Raw genomic sequence first — 27,528 nt, 5'->3', positions numbered from 1 at the left:
TACTATGGTTAACCACTAAGTGGAGATGAGGTGATGCATCTCATGGTAGCCATAGTCAATTTTCGCACAAAGGAAAAAAGAGACTTTTTGAGTGATCTCAAAAGTCAATAAAAGGGGCTTAGGGGTTGGAAAAAACCCCCAACCCATACCCATACCCTTTGGGCATAAATATTTCATGTTTTAAAGCCTTAGAAATAGGTTTGGAACCAAACAAAAGCTAGGAAATAATTAGGACCAACTAACAACTCTAAAATGTAGATTAAGCACTAATCTGGATTAAGGGTGAATAAACTCAATTAAGAACCAAATTAGAAAAAAGACACTAACTTAATCTGAATTAGGTCCAAAGGTTACACACCTAACCCTAACTAGCACGCTGAAGAACATATGCAAATTCATGAGTGTCTAGTGACACTATAAGAGTACAGTTACAAACATTAACATTTACTGATCACAGAAAGATACATACATACATCTCACAATTAATTTAATTACGAACAACAAGGTTTCCACAATTAGCACATAGGGATCAGTTCTGTTCCTCCATCGGTTGTCTCAGCTAAAATATCTGTACACTCATTGCACACATTAGTAGTCCCATAAAATCACATGCACATATGTATATATGTATCATGAAATCACATAAAACATACATCTATAAATCAGTCAGGTTTTCTCTCAATTCTTAACCATTAAAATCTTTTAAACCAAAATGTTAATCCGACCTTTTACTTAATTCATCAACATACATATACATAAAACATTAAATGACAAACATCAAATATCTAAAAATAACATCACACAACATGAAATAATATGATATGTTCAAAGCATCAGATAATGTCTCGGCATCTCGAGTCATGAGTATCAAAATAATAGTAATGTATCACTATGCTATGATGGGTCGGGGTGAGGCCTCACATCCTCCCCCACTAGGCATGAACTTCCTCCTAGAGTTCATCAAAAAAATAAGGGTATTGAGATTGCATCTGTGCTGCATCCTCCCATGAAGCCATGACCTCATCGTAACAATCCCACTGGACCCTAACTTGGTCCAGCTCTCAGACTCGAAGTGCTAGGGTTCGTCGGGCAATAATACAGATAGGCTCCAGTGCTAACTGTCTGTCCGACTCCACCTGTAAAGCATCCCAATCTATAATATGAGACTCGTCATAAATGTATCCTCTAAGTATTGAAATGTGAAACACATCGTGGATGCGTGATAGGCTAGGTGGAAAAGCTAAATAGTATGCAATAGGTCCTATCCTCTCTAGGATATCAAATGGTCCAACAAATCAAGGTGCCAACTTAGAGCCCTTTTCAAATCGAATCGGACTCTTGTGTGGTCGCACCCTCAAGAACACTCTATCACCAACCTGATACTCTCAATCTGTCCTCTTCACATTAGCATACTTCTTATGCCTATCATGTGCCTCTCTTAGGCACTGTCTAATCAGGGTCACTTGTTGCTCCATCTCCTTTACTAACTAGGGACCAATAGATACTCGATCCTCGATCTTATCCCAACTCAAGGGCATCCTGCATGGTCTTCCATACAAGGCCTCATAAGGTAGCATACCTATGGAGGAATGGTGCCCATTGTTATAGGAAAACTCGACAAGATGTAGGTATTCCTCCCATTTGACCTAATGATCCATCACGTACATACGTAGCATGTCCTCCAAAACTTGATTTACTCGCTCAGTCTAACCATCAGTTTGAGGATGGTACGCTGTACTAAAATTGAGCCTAGTGCCCAAAGCTGCCTGCAACTCTCTCCAAAATGAAGAAGTGAACAATGAGTCTCTATCGAAGATGATCTTATGAGGAACACCATGAAGTCTAACAATGTCCCACAAGAACACCTGAGCTATGTCTCGTGCTGTGAATGTAGTACGCACAGGTGAGAAATGGGCAACCTTGGTCAATGTGTTAACTATCACCAAAATGAGATCATGGCAGTGAGATGACATAGGAACACCAACAATAAAATCCATAGATATAGTATCCCATTTCCACTCTACAATCTCATGTGGCTGAAGAAGCCCACCCAGATGACGATGCTTCGCCTTCACCCTCTGGCACTCAAGGCATCTCACAACTATGTTAGCAATCTGCACTCTCATGCCTGGCTAGTGATACAACTGCCTCAAATCTGCATGCAACTTCTTAACACCGAGGTGTGTTGCATAAGGTGCTCTGTGAGCCTCAAGTATAATGAGCTCGTGCAAACCCCCAATGGAAGGTACATACATACATCCCCTATGACGCAAAAGTTTGTCGAACTCCAAGGAATACTCTGAAAACTTCCCTTCCAAGGGTCTTTGAGAATATACTAACTAACTCACTTCTGCATACAGCTCATCGGCTGGTAAGTATTGTAAGATCTGCTCTCTCAAGTCAGTGCAAGAAGTCACAAATGAAAGCTCATGGTGCCTTCTACTTAAGACATTTGCAACCACATTCTCCTTTCCCTTGATGTAATGAACATCAAAATTATACTCACACAGAAACTCCATCCACCTTCTTTTCCTAGCATTAAGGTTCGGCTGAGAAAATATGTACTACAAGCTCTAGTGATCAGAATGAAGCTCAAATCTATGACCTAGAAGGAAGTATCACCATCTCACCAAGGCATGAACCACTGCCTCAAGTTCTAGGTCGTGAGTAGGATAATTGAGTTCATGAGTCTTCAACTTCCTAGACTCAAACGAAATAGGTCATCCTTCCTGCATAAGGATTGCCCCTATACCATCTAAAGATGCATCGGTGTACACCACAAAATTTGCAGAAGGATTTGGTACTACAAGAATCGGTGCACTTGTGAGGGCTCTCTTGAGCTCTTGAAAAGATCTACCACACTTCTCTATCCACTCATACTTATTCCCCTTTTTCTAAAGAGATGTGATGGGGTGTGCCAATCTAGAGAATCTTGAAATGAAACATTGATAATATCCTACTAGCCTCATAAAGCTCCTCACTTCAGTAACACTGGTGGGTGTTGGCCAATCCATGATGGCCCTAATCTTTGATGGGTCTACTAAGACTCCATCACCTGATATGACATGACCGAAATAATGTATCTCAGGTCTGAAGAATGCACACTTCGAAAAGCTACCAAACAACTGATTCTCTCTTAGCTTCTGCAATACCTGCCTCAGGTGCTCTTTATGCTCTTTCTTATCATGCAAATAAATTAGAATGTCATCAAGAAAAAAAACCACAAACTTATCCAAAAAGGTACGGAATACTCCATTCATGAGGCTCATGAATATAGCTGGAGCATTCGTGAGGCCAAATGGTACCACAGTGAACTCGTAGTGACCATACCTAGTACAAAAAGCAGTTTTGGGGATATCACTATCCACAATCCTCAATTGATGATAACTCGACTTCAGATCAATCTTTGAAAATACTTGAGCACCCTACAACTGATCAAAGAGATCATCGATTCTGGGAAGAGGATATCAGTTCTTGATGGTCACTTTGTTCAATTGTCGATAATCAATACACAACCTAAGTGATTCGTCCTTCTTCTTGACGAAGATCACTGGTGTACCCCAAGGTGACACACTAGGTCGAATATGCCCCTTCTCTAAGAGTTCCTCCAACTGAGCCTTTAGTTCACTGATCTCATGAGTAGTCATCCTGTATGGTGCTCTTGAAACTGGCTCAGCTCCTGGCACAAGGTCTATGCGAAAATCCACTACTTGAGGTGGAGGCATACCAGGAAGCTCTAAAGGAAACACATCTGCAAACTCCTGTAGGATTGGAAAATCATCAAGGGATGGCTCCCCCTCTAAATCTTCCTCTCTATCACTAATGGTGATAGCGAACAATTGACATCCCTTTCGCATGCACTGTCTAAGCTGCATAGCGAAAATCATACGAAGGGACATAGGTCTCTTCACTTCAAAGATCTCCCTAGAGATACCATCATCATCCACACATTCCACCCTCTTCTGTTGACAATCCATCTTGGCGCTATGGGCATAAAGCCAATCCGTGCCAAGAACAACATCATAAGAACCTAAAGGGGTAATGTGTAGATCAGACATTATGGACATGTCTCTAATCTGCATTTGACAATTCTGCACCATGAAACTAACTGATACTCTGGCTCCTGAGGCTAACTCTACTTCCCAACTAACATCCTGTCTAATAGCCACTAGCCTGCAATGCTCCACCACATATGGATATATAAAAGAGTTAGTAGCTCTGGAATCAAATAAAACTGCAACCATACGGCCCTGTATAATACCTGTAGCCTTGATAATTGTGGCCTGATGCTCAGCTTGGTGGTTATCAACTACTGCAAAAACTTTGTGGGATCTACCCATGTCACCAACTGTCGGCTTTGAAAAAGCCCTACTCTAACCACTAGATGCATGTCCCTGCAGACACTCCCTAGCTATATGACCCATGCCACCACAAGTGTAGCATGGTCCTTGGGTATAAGATCATGCACCCTATGATCCAGACTGTTGTGGGCCTCCTGACCTGCTAGATCCACTGTATCCACCCCTAGAATACTACTAAGTCTTCACTGACTATGACTGTGGGGCCTGTACTTTTTGATCCTACTTAGGACCTTGTGACTGCCACTGCTTGGGCTTGGAGCCCTAATAACCCTGAGAAGGTTTCTGCTGCTAGGGTTTTAGCTACTAAGACTGTTGGCCCTTAGAGGAGCCTATTGTATAGTTCTAATTTCCTTTCCAAGGGGGTTTCTGTTGGGAAGAGTTTCGGTTCTGAGACCGATCCCGTGACTCCTGCCTACCTCGAGTGTCCTCAGCAACTAGTGTTATCTCCACTACCTGTCTGAAGGTGGTAGGGAAGGCCATTCGAACTGGACCCTAAAGAGAGAAATTCAGACCCATGATAAAGCGATGCACCCGTAGTTTCTCATCCTTCATGTATTCCACATAAGGAAGGAGCTCGAGAAAATTGCTCTCGTACTAAGCCACTATAAAACCTCTCTAATAAAGAGAATGAAACTCCTCTATCTATTTCTGTCAAAAATACTCTGACAAGTACCTCTCTTAGAATCTTTCTAGGAATGATTCCCATGTGAGGGTGTCCATCCTCACTCCTCCTATGGTCTCCTCCTGATGCCACCAATTGGAGACATCCCCTCTTAACTGATGAACTATTAGGTGTGCCTTTAGATTACTCCCATAAGGGTGTAACCCAAAGCACCACTATAGGCTCTATAACCATGCCTTTGCTACTGTCCCCTCAGTTGAACTGGTATATAATGGTGGCCCGAGTCAAATTAATTCCTTGATGTCATCTCCTATATGTCTAGGAGGTCTGTCAAGTGGGGGTCCTCTCTAGTGTATTGACTCTTCCTCGTGCTCACCCTGAAGCTCTATCTATCTTGGTGGGGGACTCCTAGTCCTCTCTCTAACTTCGAGTCTACCTCCTCTGGGTTCCTCTGCTTCCACTACTGGAATATGCTGACCTAGCTGAACTACAGGTACTACTCTCTATTGAACTACACTGATCAAAGTCTGAAGTGCATCTATAATGTCCTGGTTCAGGTTTGATGGTGGTGGAGGTGGAGGTGGTGGTCCATCCTCCTATCCCGCTCTACCACCCCTAGCCCTATGACCTCTGCCTCGCCAATTGCTTCGAGTAACAAGAGGCATCTACACAATTAAATATTTGAGTTAAGTTCAGGAAGCAAAATGGTTTAAGGTTCTTAGTGTTGAAACACGGGCTCTGATACCAAAATGTCATGCCCAAAATACAAGGCAAAAACACACAATTTTTTTTAAAATTAATAATTAAAATGCTCTAAGTTTGATATAGTTGTGATCACAGTTTAAGTAAAGGTTCTCTACATTACGTCTTAAGTTTATAAACTCTTGTGGACGAATACATCGTTAAGATTTTTAAATTTCGTTATAAAAATGATATCGACATTTGTTTCGTTATTTCATTTCTTATACAACATTATAGTTAAAATTATGGAATATCCATTTAAATGAATACGGGTCTTATTAAATTGAAAATTTAAATCAAGAACTAATTAAGATAAAAGTCACATCTAACATACTCGTAAATATACTTTATTTTACTTTATACAAATCACAACTTTATTTAAAAACCATGATGATATTTTTTTTAAACAAAAAAATTCATATTCCTAATAAAATCATAATATAAATTAAACTTAGATTTACAACTAATATTAAGTTATAACTTTTTATTTTTACAAATGATCAAACAAACCATATTCTAAATACCACTTTAATAATATTAATAAACCTAATATTAAAACTAACTTAAAAGTAAATATTAACTAAAACAATCTTGACTAAATATATTTAAAATTTAAAACAAATAACTTTAATAAATTAAACTAATTACTAACATAAACCAACCTTTCTTCACTAACAATACTATTAACAATATAAAAATAACTAATTAATACTAAACTAAAAACTAATTTAAATTTAAAACTAACAACTAAAACATATACTACACTAAAATAAATATCTAACACACTATGCTAAGACCAAATACTAACTTACTTTCTAACCCATCCTACACTAACCCCCATACTCTAACATCACTCACCACCCACAACTGACAACACATATTCCCCAAAATGGAGCACCTACCTTTATGACCAAAGGAAGAATAACAATTGCAAAGTTAAAACTATCATGCCCAAACTACGAGGGCATAAACACACAATTTTTTTTTATTTTTTTTTTAAAATTAATAATTAAAATGCTCTAAGTTTTAATCTAATCTCTTGCAAGAGAATTGAAGGTTGACTACAAAACATCTTAAGAAAAAAAAATCTAGAGGATGAATACATCGTTAAGATTTTGAAACTTTCGTTATTAGATTGATATCGATCTTAAGTTACGTTATTACATTAACTTCACAATAACATACTAAAGTTATTTAAATAACAATCTAAATAAATTTGGGTTAAAATTAATTGAAATATCTAATCAAGGACTAATTACAAGAAATATCATGTCTACCCGTTCATATATATATACTAAAATTAACTTTACTCAAATCTCAATTTTTATTTAAACCCATAATGCTATTTAAGAATTAAACATATCAAAAGATATTAACAATATAAGTTACACTTAACTTTTGACTAGATGATAAAGAAAAACAATTCAACATTTTCTATTTGTCTAACATATACTAACGTAATGGAACAAGATAATAGTTCACAATAAGTTTGCTAAAATCTTAAATGTCTAAAATTACTACTAAATATATAAAAACAAATTAAAACAAATAACCTAAAAACAAATCACAATTAAACAAACATAGTTATCAACTAACTTAATAACTAAATGATTATAAATTTACTTCAACATAATACTAACTTAAAACTTTATTAAATTAAACTAATTACACTTTAACAAATTAAAATTTCATTTTAAACTAACAATTTAAAATTATTAATAAATAACAATATATAAAAAGAAACTAAACTAAACTAACATGCTAAAAATAAAATAACTTAAAATTTAAACTAGTTAAACTAACTACTAAAAACAACTTACAAATAAAAATTATTAATAAATAAATTATAAAACAAAACTAACTATCATACAATACTAACCTAACTAACTAACCTACTAACTCTACCCTTTTTCCCCCTACACACCTACACCCTCCCTACACTGTCATCATGGGCAGCGCTTCCCAAGCGTTGTCCTTGGGACAGCGCTCTGCCCCATACACAACTTGCACAGTCCAAGACCAGAAGACATGCGCAGGGTTAGGAGAAGGCAGAGAGACACAAGTTTCACAAATTTAATAAAGCCTTTCCCAAAATGCATGAGGTGAATGCGCAAAACAAGGTAATGAGTTTGGGGATGGAGACAGGTGATGTCCAAAAGCAAGGAGACTTGGCAGGTGACATCATCTTTCATGATGACTAGAAGACTTTTGCAATATAAACATTTTTTTAAACCTGCCTTCTCAAACTAACATCCAAGGAGAAGGTTAAGCAATAAAGGCAATAAAGTTTTATGGGTAGCAATAGATATTTTAGGATATTTTTAAAATGTAAAAAGACTATTTTAGAAATTTACAGCCATTTATAAAATTGATTGAATTATATTTATATTTTCAAATAGAATAGAAAAGGAATCTTTAAAAGATTCTCTGTTGCCCAAGACCATTAATTTGATCTCCCATACAAAAGACAGAGAGTTTTACTCTCTTGCAACACATTTTTTTTGATGAAAATTTTCTAAGTATAGAAATTACAAGGCAAGTATATATTTTTTTTAAGGTGTATTTTTTAATAGATTTAAAATATTTATACCATAGCTTGAGTCACAATGACACCAAAATCAATTGATCTCCTATATGACTTAAATTGGAATAATTTGACCTTTATCATTATTTCTTTTTAAGGCAATTCTATAAAGACTTAATACAACCTTAACATACCAATAATTTGAATTATTCGTTTTGTTCAATAATGCAATAATTTTTTTTTTATTCTAATAATCATGGAAATTGAATCTACATGCATGATTCTAATTTTCGTTTTCAACATATAAGAAAACTTGAAATTTTTCCAAACTAAATCAACATTAATTCCATCCTATTTTTGATATGCATCCATCTAAATTTAAATCACGATTAAATCACATGATAACCAAATATACTCAAACACCAATTTTATTAGCAAACCTGATTCAAAGGCTCAGTCGGGAAAGAACCAGGAAGAAAACCCGGCTTCGTTGCCATTACAACAAAGTTTGCAATACAAATTACATAGGATATCAATCCCAAATTTCAACAATTTAATATAATTTTCTTCATGACCCTCATCAAGGGATTCATAACAATTTTTGCAACACATCTCAAGAACCATGGAGGGAACATAATCTAATTAGGTGACCAAAAGCATGACCAAGAACAATTCAAACATGCATATTCATACAAGGCTATCACTATATGATTCACAATTAATCAACACTAGGGAAAGGTGGATTCTTCCAACTAGGAGAAGTCAAGCACAACACCGAACAGATGCCCAATCGGGGCTATAAATCAAGAACTTCCGTTCTTCCATTTCAACATACCATAATCATACAAGTTTTGTGCTGACAGGTAGGGGCCCATAACACCCTATCCGTTCTCCCTCTTCTCATCCTGAGAAGAGACTCTACACTGGTTGGAGTCCAACTAAACAGACCTTTCCCAAAATTGGTCACTTCTACCCTATCCAAGGGTGATTAATACCAAAACACCCATGCAAGAAAAATCTCAAAATTACAAACATAAACATGAAAGGAAACCATCCAAAATAACATGATTTTCAAATCTTCCCAACATACCCACAATCATACAAACATACAAATAACAACAACGTAGCATAAGCATGAAACAAACATGAAAACTGAACCAAGGAGATGAGAATTTCTACCTTCACAAAGAGGTAATGGCAATGAACAAGTCTGAGTAGAGCTTTTCCCTTCCTTGCTCCAATCTTCCAAGACTCCTCTCTAAATGTAGAGATTGGGTAACAACCTCAACTAGACCAAGAAGGGCCTCTAAATAAGCCTCAAGCTCAACCACCAAAGGGATCAATAACTACATCCACCCACCTACAAATCTAGAAGCTCCTAACTCAACCCACACTATGGTTAAACACTAAATGGAGGTGAGGTGAGGCAACTCATGATAGCCATAGTCAATTTTCGCACAAAGGCAAAATGAGACTTTTTGAGTGGCCTCAAAAGTCAATAAAAGGGGCTTAGGGGTTGGAAAAGACCCCTAACCCATACCCATACCCTTTGGGTATAATTATTTCATGTTTTAAGCTTTAGGAAAAAGGTTTAGAGCCAAACAAAATCTAGGAATAAAATAGGACCATCTAACTACTCTAACATTGCAGATTAAGCACTAATCTAGATTAAGGGATGACTAACCTCGATTAAGAACCAAATAGAAAATTGATACTAACTTAAATCAACTTGGGTCCAAAGGTTATACAACTAACCCTAAACAACACACTGAAGAACACAACCAATTCACGAGTGTCAAGTGACACTAAAAGAACATAGTTATGAACATTAACATTCACTGAACACAAAAGGATACATACATACATCTCAATTTAATTACGAACAACAAGGTTTCCAAAAATTAGCGCATAGAGATCAGTTTTGTTCCTCCGTCAGTTGTCTTGACTAAAATATCTACACACTCATTGTACACATCAGTAGTCCTGAAAATCACATGTACATATGTATAAATACGTATCAAAAATTTACATAAATTGAAACATACATCAATTAGAGTTTCTTTCATCCTACTTATATCCTTAATCATAAAGATTCCAAAATCAATGTGTTAATCCTACATTTTACTTAATTCATCAACATACATATACCTAAAACCTTAAATGACGAACACCAAATATCTAGAAGTAAGATCACACAGCATGAAATAATATAATATGTTCTAAGCATCAAATAATGTCTCGACATCTCAAGTCGTGAGTATCAAAATGATAAAGTAATAACTAAGGCTACGAAGGGTTGGGGTGAGGGCTTACAAAAATATAACCAAGTAACCTCTCAAATGACATCTCCTTGCCATCAAATCTAACGCCAACCAAACACCATTAATACTCCTACTTCAAGTACGTCAGTGCTTCAAAGTGCTTCCCAAGACCCCCATACCAAAAAGCATGTGTTGACCAAAGAAAACAAGGGTGGCAAAAAAAAGTTTAAACAAAGCAATCTCCATCCAAGGCAAAACCTAGCGCATGTTGGAAGGAGATTTAATACTTGCAAGGAAGATGGGAAGGTACAGGGTGATATCACCCTAGAATAGACACATTGACTTAGCTACAAACCTTTCCAAACACAACACCCAAAGGCTGACACTAAAATAAGGGGGGTTAAATGCATAAAGCAAAGTGGATAGAAGGATATTAGGATAAGTTTTCATATAAATTTATTTGTTTAATTTGTTTTGAAAAGAGATTTATATTTATTTATTTATATTGATAATAAAGATTCTCCTCAAATTCTCTATCTCAAGGGGAGAATTTAAATTGCTCCCCATACAAAAACCAGAGAGTTTTTGCTCTCTTGGCACTTTTTTTTTTTTTGTCTTATTTTTTTTCCTTTCTAAGAATAGATTTTGAAATTGAATTATTATCCAAGAGGGGATTTTTTTTTTTTTTGAAAGTAAATCTAATAGGACTACTTGCAAACTAAATAAGCCAAGAGGTTTGGTAATCCATTTAAGCCACAATGCAAGAATTGATTTAATTCCAATAATCACAAAACTGAATTTTCATTCATAATATGATTTTTTTTTGTTTTCAACATATAAAGAAACTCAAAATTTTGCCTAATTAAATCCACATCATTTCCATCCTATTTTTGATGTGCATTCATATAACTAAAAATTATGATTAAATCTCATGATAAGAAATATTACTCAATCACCATTTTATTGGCAAACCTGATTCAAAGGCTCAGCCGAGAAAGAACCAGGAAGCAAACCCAGCGTCGTTGCCATTACAACAAGGTTTTGAAATACAAAATACATAGGATTCCAATCCCAAACTTACAAAAATTTAATTGAATTTCCTTCATGACCCTCATCAAGGGTTCCATATCAATTTTTGCAACACATTTCTAAGAACCGTGGAGGGAACAGAATCTGATCAGGTGTCAACAAGCATGACCAAGAGACAAAATCAAACATGCATATTCATATAAGGTTTTCACAATAGGATTCACAATGAATCAAAACTAGGGAAAGGTGGATTCTTCCAATAGGAGAAGTCAGACACAACACCAAAATAGATGCCCAATCGGGACTATAACCAAGAACTTTCGTTCTTCCATTTTAACATGCCAAACTCATACGAGGTTTGTGCTGACAGGTAGGGGCCCATAACACCCTACCCTCTCTCCCTCTTCTCATCCTGAGAAGAGACTCTACACTTGTTGGAGTCCAACTAAAAAGACCTTTCCCAAAATTGGTCACTTCTGCCCTATCCAAGGGTGAGTAATACCAAAACACCCATACAAGAAAACTTTAAAATTCAAACATAAACACGAAGGAAAAGCATTCAAGAACATGGTTTTCAATCCTTCCCAACATACTCGACATACATACAAGCATTCAAACAACAAGAAAGTAGCATAAGCATGAAACAAGCATGAAAATCTGAATAAGGGAGATGAAGAACTCCTACCTTCACAAAGAGGTAATGGAAAATGAACAAATTTGAGTAGAGCTTTTCCCCTTCCTTCCTTCAATCTTCTAAGTCTCCTCTCTAAAAGTAGAGATTGGGTAACAACCTAAACTACTCCAAAAAGGGTCTCTAAATAAGCCTCAAACTCAACCACCAAAAGGAGAAATAACTTCTCCCACCCACCTACAAATCTAGAAGCTCCTAACTCAACCCATATATGGTTAACCACTAAGTGGAGTTGAGGTGATGCATCTCATGGTAGCCATAGTCAATTTTCGCACAAAGGAAAAAGAGACTTTTTGAGTGATCTCAAAAGTCAATAAAAGGGGCTTAAGGGTTGGAAAAGACCCCCAACCCATACCCATACCCTTTGGGCATAAATATTTCATGTTTTAAAGCCTTAGAAATAGGTTTGGAACCAAACAAAAGCTAGGAAATAATTAGGACCAACTAACAACTCTAAAATGCAGATTAAGCACTAATTTGGATTAAGGGTGACTAAACTTGATCAAGAACCAAATTAGAAAAAAGACACTAACTTAATCTGACTTAGGTCCAAGGGTTACATAGCTAACCCTAACTAGCACGCTGAAGAACATATGCAAATTCACGAGTGTCTAGTAACACTATAAGAGTACAGTTACAAACATTAATATTTACTGATCACAGAAAGATACATACATACATATCACAATTAATTTAATTATGAACGACAAGGTTTCCACAATTAGCACATAGGGATCAGTTATGTTCCTCCATCGGTTGTCTCGGCTAAAATATCTACACACTCATTGCACACATCAGTAGTCGCATAAAATCACATGCACATATGTATATACGTATCAGGAAATCACATAAATTAAAACATACATCTATAAATTAGTCAAGTTTTCTCTCAATTCTTAACCATTAAAATCTCTTAAACCAAAATGTTAATCCTACCTTTTACTTAATTCATCAACATACATATACATAAAACATTAAATGACGAACATCAAATATCTAAAAATAACATCACACAACATGAAATAATATGATATGTTCAAAGCATCAGATAATGTCTTGGCATCTCGAGTCGTGAGTATCCAAATAATAGTAATGTATCACTATGCCATGATGGGTCGAGGCGAGGCCTCACAAAAATGTTTTCTCCATCTTTCATCTTCATCTCATCATATTTTCCTCTTAATATTTCTACTTTGGTGCTAAATAGATTTCCATCTCCTCCATGCACGAGTGTCATCTTGTCCCACATTTCTTTAGTAGTAGCACAATTTTTGACATCATCAAACTCAACATCATTTAATATATAAACAATCTCAATCATGAGAGTGTTGTGTTCCTTTTTCTGGTTCATCTCATCAACTATCATAAGTCCAATGCAGGGAGGGTGTATTGGCTATCCAGATAGAATAATGCATTGTCTCCAATCCCAAATAGATAAATTATCATCCTTCTTTTTGATGAGGATAAGTTATCCTTGTTCAACTTTGGTACCTCTCTCTTATACATCTTTAGATATTTAGCTCAAATTCCTTTGAACTTCTTTCTTCAAGCACTCAACTCTGATACCAATTGTTAGATAATCAAGGGGGGTAAATTAGCAATAACTAGTTATCCTACATGCATTAAAATATATTGTGTACCAAATTTAACTTCATGAACTTCTAGATCAATAACTCATTAACTACATCAAACATCATTATTCATATTTATAACAACTTCACATTAAATTTTTATCTCATTGCTTCTTAATATACCAAGTATCAGATTAATCATCTAGCTTATACCAAGTTACAATATTAAATAGTTAACATGAAATAAACTTTGCAACACAATAAGCAGTCACACATTTGACACAAGTATTTAACATAGAAACCTTGTAAAGGGAACAACCACCGAGGAACTAACAACCCAAATATTCTCACTCTTTTGAAGTGAGCTCTATTAGGAGCCAACCTTGCTAAAGATTGCATGCACATTTTTAGTGTGGATTTTTTAGAGGATTTCACCAAAGATCATCTAGATCTTATTTATCCTTGACATTTCTAAAGAGTGTTATGCTCTAAAGGACTTATAAATATTACTATTAAATGGTACCATATAGGATTTCAAAGACTTGTCAAGTCCACTTAGTTAAGTGATTTTTCTACTAAAATGGTAAAAAAGTAATAGTGAAATGATTTGTTAGATTTTAGTACTACCTTTCTTGTTTAGATCTTTGCTTTGCTCTATCTCTTCCTTCTTATCTCTTTCTGGCTGATTCACACACTTAGACTTCCACTTAGCACTTCCTATGCTTGATCTTCACAATATTTTTTTTCTTAGTTCAACTTCTTCTTTCTTCCACTTCAATTTGAATAAGTAATAATCACCAACAACCAACAACTAAAAACATCTTGTTTATCCTTTTAAATAATTACTTTTGCCTTTCCAAAATCTTCTAGATTTTGTCGCTTAATTTTAATTATAGAACTCCATTACATTCAAATTCAATGAATCTAGACACTTGAAAAATAGACTTCCTTCTTAAACTATGTGCTCTATTTCAAATTGTTAAATCTTATCCATTAGATATTTTTTGAATTTTTCTAGTCATTGATCTCATAACTGACTTTGTCCTTATCTTTTAGACTTCTCAAATATTCTTAATTTTCACCAAATGTCAACCTTAAATTAATCTTCTACAAACTTATTCTTCAAGTTCATTCTTAGTGAACATTACAACTTTCTCAGTCAATACTTGATTCAATTAACAATGAAATTAATCAGTTAACACTAAAATTTAACACTTTATTGTTAGATGTTCAGTGACAACTATAGTAGCTCGATTATTATTGTATTCCTTCATTCGCTGATCAAACTATCTTGAATATAGATCTTGTTTAAGATCGTATAAAGAAATCAAACCAATATTATACTATCAGGGTCCAACTCATTGAAGTGTCCACTAAATAGCATACGCTTATCAACACTTAAACATCATTCTTTCTTCAAATCCTTTTCATCAAGCAAATGATATGACACTCTAGTGAATCAACATAATGTCTAACCAACTAAGGCTTGAGATCAATGACAACATAATAATTGATATAACTCTTACACATACATTGATCAACACTATTAGTTAAGGATAATAGTATTTTGGATTATCTTTTTAATAAAACCAAATTCAGATTGAATGGTTGAGTATGTGAGTTTCTAGTTGGATATACATGTGGTTTTATTCCATTTTCAGAATTAGTTTTCATTATTTGAGTCATATGTTGCAAAATAACCATCCTTAATTTGGACATGTGTTATACAAAACTGAAATGGGTTTCCAAAGATAGTTATATAATTATGTTATAACCTCTACATAAAACTTTATGCCCAAAATATTGAGTTTTCTACTCAAAAAAGCCTATAGATCGCACATTATTTGTCCATTTTTTTATCAAGTTATTCTAAAAGAACCTATGGTCATCCTACAATGTGGTATAAATCTTAAATAGGTATCTTCAATTGGTTTCACTTTGTATTAATGGTCCAAGTTCAGTGAGCTACTACCCAATTATCATTTAGGCAAGTTAGTAGTCTAATACCCCAAAATTGGCTCATTGCCATGATACCAATTCTGGTCTATTTTGATCATTCCTAAAGTCATATTCCATTAGGCAAATTCTTATTCGGCTACTCGCTACTTGACTTAATTGTCAGATGTAGAAAACCCTAATCCGCATTCATCATGCTTATCATTTAATTCTTATAGTATTTACTCATATTAGTCACATTAAACCTATTGATTAATATTTAATTTAATTACTAAGTATTTATACTTTAATTAAATTAAATTATATCCTAAGGCTAATGTATTATGGAATTAAATTTATTTAATTTAATAAATGCGCCTATTTTAATTAATTAAATAAAATTATTTAATTAAATGGAGAACTTACTTCTAATTAATTAAACAAAATTATTTAATTAAATGGGAAGCCATTCCTAATTAATTAAATGAAGTTATTTAATTAAATAAGAAAAGTGTCTCTAACTAATTAAATAAAATTATTTAATTAAATAGAAAAGGTAATTATGAGAGCATACCTCATTTTATTAAATTAAATATCTCACCAAAATCTCTCTTCAGTTCAAAAAAGGGAAATTCCCAGTTCACTGTTGATCAAAAAGGAATTAAATCAGTTAACTCCTTATTCTACTCAAATTAAATCAGTTAACTCCTTATTCTACTCAAATTAAATCAGTTAACTCCTTATTCTACTCAAATCAAATCAGTTAACTCCCTTTAATTTGGGAATCTTCCTTTATGACTGAACTTCATCTTCAATCCTGACCGTTGATTGAAATCGATCTCAACCGTTGATGGATTCCAAGAAAGTCTATTTAAGAGAACCTCATCTCTTCATTTTGGGAGAGGTTGAATGAGAATTTGCATTGAATTGCTGCTAGATTGTGCATTCATTTGAGCTCATTATTTTCATAAGATATTCATTTTCTAGTTTAATCTCATTTAGCATAATATGTATACATTTTAGCATAGCTTTCTTTTATATGTTCTTAGATTAAATGTGCATATTCCATTCTAGATTAATCTGCATTCTCATATAGATTAGTCGCATTTTCTTTTAAATCCTTCATTCTTAGAGGGTCTGGTTGCTTAACACCTCAAATCTGAGGATATCTAACAAGCAATTCCCTTTAGATAGAAGGCAACAGGTCACCTTGCCGGCTGATTTTCGAATGAACAATCCAATGTTCATTCCGGGATGAATCCGCAAATAAAGACCGTGTTGAAGTGTGTGTGATAGCAGAGGCTGCAGATTCACGCATACAAGTAGGGCTAAATGTGTACATCAAAGAAATGGTTATTGGATTTAGTTTTTGGATGTGTGCCAATTGGTTTTATTTATTGGTTAGATTTTATTAATGATAGAAACATATATATGATGTCTTTTTTGATAATTATATTTCTAAATGATTCGTCATGCTTATAAGGTCAAGAAGTTGAGTAGAGGTTGTTTGTAAAGAAAATATTATAACTTACCAAATAATCTAATAAAACTTGACTCAAAATAAATTAAATTCATCATAACTTAAGTTAAAATAAATTAGGTCTCAAATACCATCAATGGTAACAAGACATGAACATCTAATCAATAATAAGACATGAAATGATATTGCCAAAAAATAGATTTCATTAACTTTTTTTCTTTCAAATCACATATACAAACACATGAATGCATGACACCATACACAAATATGAAAGGTATTTGATTCTAGTTTTTCTTTGGCTCATTTTTGTATCATTTTCATGGAGAAATGAATGAGTTATGTCCATTTGTTGTGAAATTACCTTGTCCAAATATATTTTTCCCAAATTTTATAGTTAGAAAATGTGATGGTATAATTATGTATGGGTAGTACAACTTGATAGGTTTGTGAGTAGGAAGATATAGAGGTTAACAAAAAATATTTATTACTCCCATAAGAAATAGTTTTAAGGGGTCAAATAATTCAATTTACAAAAATTGTCATATGATTTCATGTGAGATATCTTCTATGGGACAATTTTTGAGAATTCAATTAGTTGACCCCTTTAAATTCAAAATTATTTTTTTTGGAAGCAATAAAGTTTTTTTGGAGATATTAAAATATATTCCTACTCACAAATGTATAGGGTTGTACTATTACATGCATTATTATACCAACAAAATTTCTAACTAAAATTATTGAAAAATAATTATGAACATGGTACTATCATAAAAGTGGAAATAACTCATTCATTTCTTGATGAAAATGACTCAAACATGTACTAAAATAAACTAGACTCTGAGATCTTTCATTTGGGTACCATATCATGTATGTGTGTATAGTGACTATAAGAGTAAAAAAATAGAAAAATATTAAACATCTTATTGCCCAACTAGTTTACTACTACCCTCTTCCTTATTAGATTCAAATATCACTACTGGGGAATCAATATATAGTGCAACAACTACACTTATTTTGAACTATGTGAAAGTATTGGGTTCTCATTCTCTTTCTCTATATCTTATTTGGGAATAACTCTTTCGTACATAAATTGATTGAGAGAATTTGGTTCCTCTTGATCTAGCATATCTTTATGAGCATGAAAGAAGTGTGAAAATGTGATATCATCTTTATAGAGTAATAGTTCCCCTTTCCTCAATAGTATTAGAAATCTATTATTTGATTTCTCCAACATAGTTGAAACATGCATCATGATATGTGAAAAGGTGAGCTTATTATTCAATTTATGAAATTATTTTTAATTTTAATTTTATATTTTAACAATAATTCTTAAATTAAAAATAAGAAAATAGATAAATAACAATGAGTAAATAATGTTAATTCTAACCATGGTTGTTATCTTGGAATCGAGTGAACTTTTTGAGCAAATATATTTGCCTCTCTGAGGCATCATTTGGATTTTCCTATCCCTCCTCCCTTTTCTATGTTCCCTCTCCTTATACAAAGAATGAATATTTACATGTTATCTTCGCTCTGCAATCCAATTCACCCCCTAGTTAGGCAATCCCTAGTTCCTAGTGATTGACAAAAAATAGAAGAGAATCCTCTTGAAGAATGTTAGAAGTGCCATTTATAGATTGGTGATGGCCCATAGGAAGAAAATTGCTTTGCTATTTTTTGGATGGGAGCAGCGAGATCATGCCTAAAAAATTAGGAAGTCTCTGATGGGCCCTGTCATTCCCCTCAGCCAAGCTCTTCCATGCAAAGTATCAGGGGTTTGGACAATTTGCATTTCATTTTCCTTTACTACTAGAGAAAACAAAATCCCCCTGGGTAGAACATTTATTAGTACTAATAAAACTATGATTTAAAGCAATATGGAGCCTCCACAAAACCCTAAAAGAACCAACAAGGAAATGGTGGATGATCTACCAAACATTGGCCCTAATGCTCAAGCTTCATCAAGCTCCTAAGAACTACTAGAACACTCGAATGGGAGAAAATGATCCAAAATGGTTGATTGATGGGTCACAACTTTCTTTAGCTAGGTAAATAATTCCTACATTAGTTGCAATTTCTATTGTATCTAATGTTATTCAAAGAAACTTAAGAATATCCCTAGAGAAGAAGGTAAGATCTATTTTGAGGGATCTCCCTTCCTTTTCTTTAAAATGACTAATAATGTTAATCCCCATTCTTGTGTTCTACAAATGATGGTTATCTAGTTTAATTTGGGAGCTCTTCCATTTTTACTTCTTAACAAGGACATCCTTTAGTGCTTAGGGGATTGCTTTGGTTCCTTCTCATGGTCTGAAAACTCTAGCTATCCTCAAGAGGAGTGTAAGATTCTTCTCCTACTTTGTCCTTGCTTTAAATTATCAAAGATGACAATATTCAATGATAACACATGCTTCACCATTTTTTTGAAACCCTATTATGGTGTCATTAATGATAAAAGGGTATCTCTAATGGAGGAATTTATTTATCCTCGAGCTCTTTTATAGTCCCTTAACTTAAGCTCTCTAGTTCTCACTCCCTCACCTCAGGCTCCCATGATCAACTTTAGTGAAAGAGGGTTTTTTTTCCCACTAAACTTCTCATCTCAGCCTCTATATCTTTGCATTAGGCCTCATCTCCACCTTCCCCCCCATCCCCTATGCCAACTTTATACTCTATCATTATCTCCAATAATAACCTAGAGAAATGATCATCCTCCCCCTATTGATCTTGACAATAATGAGATAGCCATGTCTTTTAACACCCTACATCAGAATCATCCATATGGGTTGTCTCTTTTAGACATAGACCAATTAGTTCCCCCTCCCCTAGATGACCTCGTTTAGATTCTGCCAATCCCCCCAGTTAACAATTTAGAAACATTCACCAAAGAGGATGCTAGAGACATCATTAATTAGTTGTACACAAGACTCTTGTAACTTAATGATTTAATGGGAGAATTTACATACACCCACAAGGAGATTCAACAGGAACTTCTTAGGTATTAGGAACTTGAATCTTGTATTCCTACTTCCCAACTTGAGGTCAATAAGGTCTTCTAGGAAGAAATTGATTCTGAAAAAATCTAATGGAATTGGAACCAGTCTATGATAAGATTAGCATTGACCATATGGCTAATTTATCTGATGTTTTATGCTCCCCTTGACTAGACCTAACTCTAACCCCTATCATCTAGATGTGGAGCATCCCTCTGATTTGGATCTAGGCATGGAGCAGATGGATTTGGGCTCACTATGTCCTCATCCATGCCTAGGATAGCTAAAAACATGCAAGGGGATAAATCTCCTAAGTATGGAAAAATTTCTAGGAAAAGAGGTATGAAATCCAAATTGGGCCTTAGGAAACTAGATGTGAGGTTGGGTACCAAACCAAACTCACCTCAAATATTTCTCAACAGGAAGGAGAAGGGCCTCTCACCCTCTTAATTAATATTACATCCTAGGACATTAGGGGTTGCAATACCCCATATAAACAATGTTTATTAAAGTGTTGCCTCAAAGCCTTGGCTTCAAATATAATCCTCATCTAAGAAACAAAATTGAATGTAATAGAACTAGCTAGACTTGATAGGAAAATGAGTGTTTGGATGGATTGGGGTTGTCTAATTATTTCTACTTCTAGGGCCTTGTGTGAATATGGAATCCAAAAATGGTTCACTTCACCCCTATCAAAAGTCACCAAAACTATCTAAACAGTTGGATGAAAAGTTTCTCCTCCTCCCTTTCCTTTATTCTTATCAACATTCATGACCCGATATCTTAGTCTGGAAAACTTGAGGTATGGGGGGAAATAACCAATTTTCTTTCAGTACACCAAAAAATTAATGTTATTTTAGGGGAGGATTTCAATGCCATCTCTAATCTAGAAGAAAAGATAGGTGGCATTAGGAATCTGAATCAAGCTTCTTGAGATTTTAACCAATGAATCTTGTTATGCAACCTTCTAGATTTCAACACCATTAATGGGGTGTGTAATTGGAATATCAAGAGGTCCAGATTAGATCTCATAGTAGAGAGATTAGACAGATTATTATTTTACAAGGACCTAGCTTCCTATAATTATTTCCTTCCAATGGGGATTATGCCTCTATCAGATTCGGATCTCTTCCTTATTAGGCTTGACATCTTTGAATATGCCAGACACAACATAAACCATTTCAAGCGTGAGAACATGTGATTTCAAGATAATAATAATAAAATTCCCTCCCTTCTAAAAAATTGGTGGAATGAGTTATCATTTTAGAGCTCTAAGATTTTATTTTTTTGTGTCTGAATTGAATCACCTAAAATTGAAAAATTAAAGAGAGGAACAAACTTTCCTTCAATAACATATTTGAATAACTCAATAGTGTGGATCTTGATATCAAGGAATTAAATGAAGAATTTTTGGTTGAAGGCATGGAAAATTATCTATATTTTCAAGAAAATAAACTTCTAAACAAGCAAGTTGACCTCCATACAAAAGAAGAAAATTTTTGGAATCAGATTTCTAGAAAAGCATGGCTCTTAGAGGGGAATGAGAATACCAAGTTCTTCCATAATAGCTCCAAGCTAAGAAACTCAATCAATAGAATCACTAAAATTAGAAACTCCCAAAGTATCATGGTGGAAGAACCTAAAGTTGTAGCTTTGGAGGCCATTAATTACTTCAAGGAGGTCCTTAACAATTGGAATTTATTTGATCTAACTACACAATCAACATTGTTGAACAACATTCCCAAACTGATAACTAATGAACACAATGCACTCCTAAAGAAGAAATCAAAGTGGCTCTTTTTTAGATGCATCCAAATAAGGCCCTTTGTACTAATGGCTTCCAGTATAGCTTCCTCCAAAAGTGATGTCATTTCTTGGCTAACAAGCTTTGGCAAGCCATTGAGGGCACCGAAAACCTTAGCAATCTCCTAAGAGAAATCAATCACACCTTTGTCACCCTCATCCCAAAAAATAATGAAGCATCACATTTTGGAGATTTTAGGCCTATAGTTTTATGTAACGCATTTTACAAGATCCTTACTAAAACCTTGGCCAATAGATTGAAACTCATACTCCCTATCATCATTTCAAAAGAGCTAACAAGTTTCATCCTTGTAATATCTATCATGGATGATATTATCATCATTGAGGAACTTAGTCACTTAGTTGAATCTAGAAGAACCTCTTGCATGTTAGTCAAACTAGACATTCAAAAAGCATGTGAAAAGGTGGATTAGAGGTTTTTTATGCAAATGTATGGAGGCTTTGGTTTCTTTAGGAAATCGGTCCATCTAATTTTTAGTTTTATTTCTTCTCCTAAAATGTCCATCCTCATTAATGCAACTGCAGAGGGATTTTGTGATGTATCCAAAGGCCTTAGGAAAGGGGACCCTATCTCTCCACTCTTGTTTGTAATGATGGAAGAGGCCTTTAGTAGAATATTCAAGGTCTCTCATGGCCAGGGCATCTTACATGGGATCAAGTTTGTTGATGGAGTGTTGAATATAAATCATCAATAGTTTGCAAATGATAACATTATGCCTGCTCAATATTCTATAAGTTAAGCAACCTTGCTTAAGAATACTCTTGATATTTATATAAAATCCTCAAGACAAATCATTAATGTTGATAAATTTGAAGTCTTCTTCATCAACTCATATTTGTGGCTTGAAGATAAGATTTTCAACATCTTGGGTTATAAAAGAGGGGCATTTCCATGCAAATATCAAGGAATACCCCTGGACAAGGGTACTAAGTCAAATAAGGCATGGTCCCATATTATCTTGAACATGGATAACAAGATGGATAGCTGGAAAAAAACATGGATATCTAATGCAAGTCATCTAACAATGATCAAATATGTCCTTTATGCCCTATCCTCCTATCAATTGTCCTACCTCCCTTTAACCTCTAAAGCCAATTGTGACCTAGAGAAGAAGAGTAGATTTTTTTTTAGAAAGGGGAATCCAAACAAAAGAAGTTGGCCTTTATCAAGTGGGAAAATATCTACAAAACTACCACATGCATCTTCAGGTTTAAAAAAAATTGTGGCAAAGAAAATCTTTTGATGCTAAAATGGTTTAGAGACTACTCAATGAGTCCAACAAAAAATGGGCATAGATAATTTATCATATATACCTTCCCCTAATGATCCACTAAGTATCTTAGTGATAAAATCTCCCCTTAAAGGATCTAGAGTTTGTAACTTCTTGCTAGATAACAGGCATATCATTAGCCGATATCTAAATTGTGACATTGGTGTTCATAGTGGACCAGCATCCCTCGTAGGGTTTGTGACATGGCTTAACCACCTCTTGTGGTTCTATAAGACTATTGGTTGTATCGGGCATTAACAGGTCAATCTTTAGGTGCAATAGCAACCTTGTCCTTTCTAATAATTGGTATCAGAGCTTGGTCATAGGCTTGAATCTTGCAAACCACAATGAGTGACATTGGGAGAGGGATTTTTGGCAATGGGCCAACATCCCTCATAGGGTTTGCAGCATGACTTAACTACCTCCTATGGTTAAATAAGAGTATTGGTTGTATTGGGTAATAATAGGTCAGCCTTTTGGTGCAATGACAAACTTGTCCTTTCTAACAATTGGGACTGACTACTCTGCCCTATTCTCAAAGGGCTTATTGAGAGGTTATCCTCCCCTCAACTCAATTTTCCCCATCAACATTTTCAATTCCATGTTAGAAACCTAGGGGGGCCATCTCGGTGATTATAATATCTAACAATAACCAAAGTCATTGATTGAAATTAGAAATCATGAGAAGCTGCCCCCATTTCCCTAGAGGGAAAATCTCCATTGGGCACATTACTTAAGGAAAGATAGATCTTTCCAAAATTCATAGAGTATTCATTGATTTAGACCATAGCCAAATCTAGTAAATACAGTGTTAAAGATGGGTACAAAGTAGTAACTTCCCAAATGTATTGGTCAACTTTAGAGCTCCCCTTAGATTTATGTTGGGATAAATCATGTCTACCTAAGGATGGAATATTATTATGGGCTATAACCCCAAAAATAATTATCAAAATATATTGGTTCAAGAAAATTGGTTTTGAAGGTCCATTCCAATGTATCTTATGTAAAATCCATGAAGATCAATGGATCATTTTCTACTAGAATGCCCTTATGCTCAATCATCCTGGACTTGGCTCTATAACAAACTGCATTTCCAATCTTCCTTACTCAATAACCTATCAAGCCACCTAAAATCCTAGCACATAAGGTCTAACAAAAATACTTATGATACTTTGTGGAAATCTGCCCTATCAATATCAAGATGGGAACTATGGAAGGAATGTAATTGAAGAATATTTTAGGACAATAAGATGAGCATCACCTCTCTATGTAATAAGATTGAAGCTAGTATTGTAGAAAATATTAACAATAGACTTCACTCTATTAATAAGTTTGAAGGTAACTTCTCAAATTGGAATTCTCTCATGAAAAATAATGGTTTGGTCTTATCACCCTTATTTGTGTGAGGAAAGGTGGGTCCACCATCAAGTTAAATTGACAAAATGGTATCTGGGCTCCTCTCCCTCCTTCATGGTTTGAACTTAACTTTGATGGACCTTCAAGGGGTAATCCTAGGATTGTTGGGATTGGCTTCATCATCCATGACTAGAATGGTAAATTGTGTGGTCATGATGCTAAACTTGTCAATCCCTCTACTAACAATGTTATTGAAATGGGAGCTCTAGTAGAAGGTTTAAAGGCTTATAGACTCCTAAACATCAAAAACTTGATTCTAGAGGGGGGCTCCTAGATCATTTTAAATGTCATTGAAAAAAAAAAAAAAACCCCAACTAGACCCTCAACTCTAGATTAAAAAAAGCATTGACATATATAGACCTTCTCAATACATTAAAAAATTGTCCATATATAGAGAGAGGGAAATTTTCAAGGAGACTTCATAGCTAATCTAGTGGTCGATGACACCTTTATCCTTGAATATCCACATAACAATAGTCTCTAACTCCTAAACCCTTCATTAAACCCCCCCCCAATTTATCCCCTTCGTAAAGCTCCTTTTTACACACTCCTTCATAATAATTACTCATAATCATTAAATTGAGGTGACTTCTTTGCTTTTGGAAATGATGAATTTATGCCCTCTCTCCATGTGGTACAAAGATTTGCATGATCCTTCTCTTCAAAAAATTTATCATCATTTATAGATAAACCAAACACCTCACTATAATTTCTCTTTCCTTCATTGATTTGGACAACTCACACATTTTGTGGGTCTATTTTTCTTTATATAGCCCTCCTCAGACCACTATACAATCATCTCACAACATGGATACCAATATAAGAATGAAAATGGGAAAGTGGCTACTGCAATTTTGGGGAAGGACCTCAAAAAGGAAATGAAGGTTGATTTTACATGACTATGTTTTCCATTGCTTGATAGTGTGGACAGTGAGGAACATTTTGGGAAATGACTTATTTGTTAGAAGAAAGACCCAAATCTAATGCAAAGATCATCACAATTTTCATCTCCACCATTCTGCAGGTTGTTGGGGTTAATAGGGAAATACTTGAAATTGTGTAATATCTTTTTTAAGGTCCATTTGGTGGTCAACTTGGGTTTAATCTTGGATAACATCAATTCAAACCTCTACATTCCAAATTGTAGTGATTTTGGGGTGGTGAATAGGATACTATAAGTCAAATCTATTCTTAGCATAAAAAATGAAAGCAAATTTAAATTAAGAATTCCCTCCATTCATTTTAACTATTGGTTTCTCTTGGATATCATGAATATTCGCAACCCTCCCAAATGACATTGTATTGCATGGATCCATCTTGCAAACCATGTGGATGATAGAAAATTTTGATGCAGAGCCACACCTTGGAAAACTCAGGAGGAAAAACTCACTCAACAGAGTTACATCAAGGGGCGTCTACAATCTCCAGGATCAGACTAAATCCAAAATTTCATGATCTACTAATTGCATCTCTTTATATAAATATATATATATATATATATATATATATATATATATATATATATATATATATATATATATATATATATATATATATATATATATATATATATATATATATATATATATATATATATATCTTTCATGACAAATCTATAATCTAAACTTTAGAAATCTCAAGACATACCTATCTCCACCAACTCGACATCACTATTCTATTTGTACATCGATATGCAATATTCAATCACTCTTGTCCATATCCAATCCCGTGCGGCTGCATGTACTAGAGACAGACGAAATAGAAAGGAACAAAATCTCTTCGAAAACAAAGAATCCTCTAACTCACTCTTTTAAGAATCAGATTTATAAAGAGGCGAACCCCCAACAGAAAGGACTCGGCAAAATCCCCAGCTCATCGTCCAAAGCACAGAGCAAGTATCTCATCTCATCCTACAGGTTCTGTCGACACTTCATTCTCAACACTAGAGCAACACAACATAATCTCCTTTTATAGGCTCTTCATCATGCCACAATGATCTCCTCTTCTGCAACACACCTCAGCATGGATGGCAATCAGGTTCTTTTCGCAACCGAACCAGAACCTTCCTTATTCCTTTGCATGTGCGCTAGAGACAGAAAGAAAAGTAGAAAAACCATAGAAGTTTTTAGAAAAATGATCCTCCACAATTCTTAATGTCATTTACAATGACAAAACCCGATTCATTTCCTGTAACAAGACGTTGAAACTCAATCCCAAACTAAAACTGCTTATTCCATATTAAAGAATTCAAAATTAAGCTATCAGCTTTTGATTTACAACCCTTTTTACAATCACGGTTCTTTTCTTTTCATAATAATGGCTTCAGAACCAAGAAAGACAATCAGAAAATGCACTTCCAATGCTGAAAATTTCCAAAACTCCCAAAAAACTATCGACTTTTCTCCATTAAAAGGCAAGAATAAAGCTCATTTAAAACTCAAATTTTCGAAAAAACTTGCACAAAGGAATGAAAAAACCATTCCATATCTTCCAAATTCGATTCCTCTTCTACATAGCCAACTAGCTCTCATTTTAAAACTAACTTTCTTTTTCTAATTAACGGATGTGAAATGTTTTCTTCTTATTTAGAAAAGAAGAACGTCTTCTATCCAAAAAAAGGATAAGAATCTGAAATGTTTTTTCTACCAATATTAGACAGTCATTTTTTAAATCAGAAATATTCCAAAAACTGCCTACTACCTATTATTGGATTCTAAAAATCATTAAAAACTCCACCTACGAACTAAAAAAACTATTCTAATTTAAGATCCATACACCTGGTCCTAGGTGGCTATATCTGGAGAGCTTA

Source organism: Cupressus sempervirens, chromosome 9 (genome assembly GCF_028749045.1).
Source record: "Cupressus sempervirens isolate cs-2001-9-10 chromosome 9, ASM2874904v1, whole genome shotgun sequence".
Lineage (NCBI taxonomy): Eukaryota > Viridiplantae > Streptophyta > Pinopsida > Cupressales > Cupressaceae > Cupressus > Cupressus sempervirens.
Note: the sequence above shows the minus strand (reverse complement) of the source record.